The sequence below is a fragment of the Phalaenopsis equestris genome, unplaced genomic scaffold (assembly GCF_001263595.1).
Source record: "Phalaenopsis equestris unplaced genomic scaffold, ASM126359v1 Scaffold001082, whole genome shotgun sequence".
In the NCBI taxonomy this organism is placed as follows: Eukaryota; Viridiplantae; Streptophyta; class Magnoliopsida; order Asparagales; family Orchidaceae; genus Phalaenopsis; species Phalaenopsis equestris.
In genome coordinates, this window is record NW_018165521.1 from 688872 (window position 1) to 690237 (window position 1366).

At 43.7% G+C, this 1366-nt stretch overlaps 1 pseudogene; it reads right to left on the bottom strand.

Moving 5' to 3' along the window:
- The window catches only part of LOC110033063, a 5322-nt pseudogene extending 4364 nt beyond the window's left edge, over window positions 1-958 (bottom strand).
- Window positions 959-1366: the final 408 nt, after the last annotated feature.

The following is a 1366-nucleotide window of genomic DNA, read 5'->3' on the forward strand; positions in this document are numbered from 1 at the left end:
ACGTCCTCTCCCGTGACGTCCTCCTTTTTTGTTGTTGTTGGAACCTTCATCTTTCTTTGCCTTTGAGATTCTTGCCTCCCACTCGGCCTGGGTAAGGAGTAACTGTTCTCCACTACCCTTTGAGTGCAGTCGCCCTTTAACCCCTTCCTAAAAGGTTGTGAGCCGCTTATCGCCTCAGATACCGGCATCTTTTCAATATCGCCAAATTGTTCGATTGTTCCAATAATTTGGAGAAATCTATCTGGAACTGCACTGAACAATTTTTCAACAACTTCACTGTCGTCGAACTTCGTGCCCAGTGAGCGGATCTCACCCACCAGCGTGGTAAGCTTCATTAGAAAATTCGTTTATTGTCTCTGAATCCTCCATGTGTAACTTGTTTAGTTGTCGTTTCAGAACCTGTACGCGTGCCTTCTTAACGCGATCTTCGCCGACTCGCATCTCCCTGAGTTTGTCCCAAGCCTCCTTTGCCGTCTTTTTCTCCGCGATTACCATCATCACGTCATCCGGCAAGGCTTGAGAAATGGCTACCATGACACCTTGATCTTTTTCATCGTCTTTTTCTTCCCCTTCAATCACCGACCATACTCCCAGTGAAATCTTCATCTTGACAGCCCATATGCTGTAGTTCGTTTCACTTAACGTTGGAAATTGGATCGGGATTGAGGCTCCTCTTGTCGTCGGTTTGATGATAGCAAGTGACTTAGATGGATCTCCATCATTTCCGGCCATTTCTTTGACACCTTCGCTCTGATACCAAATGTTGGTTTTCAAAACGAGTGGCGGCAGCTTCTTCCTCCATATCATTCAGACGCTTCTTCGTTTCGCCGAGCTCTTTGAAGTCGTCGGCATCGACCGTTGCTATCTCAATGTCGGCGTTCAGTGTCTCCATGTCGACCTCCATCTCCGCCACGTAAGGGATCTCTGCACCATACACCTCGTGCTCGTCTTCGTCCATCGCCTGTTCTATCCTCTCTCTCCTCTCTCTCTTTCTCTCTCTCTCTCTCTCAATATTCAAATATTTATATCAACAAACATTTACACATACACATACACATATATTCATAAATACATACAAACATATATTTATATATACATATACATATATACATTTTAAAAATAACTTTTACATAAATACACATTTGACATTTCTATATATGAATATGTGTGTGCGTGTGACGCTCGTCGTGACTCTTTGGTTGACATTTGTGATGTCAGTTCTAAGTCCTTTGGGGTCACGAGTTCGAGCACGCCTGAGTGCATCTGCTTTGCAACTAGGGATCGAGTGTTTAAGCACATGAGGGTGGACGAGGGTGTGTATCATCATCTTCGGCCATTCTTTTTAAAAAAGAATATATATATATAT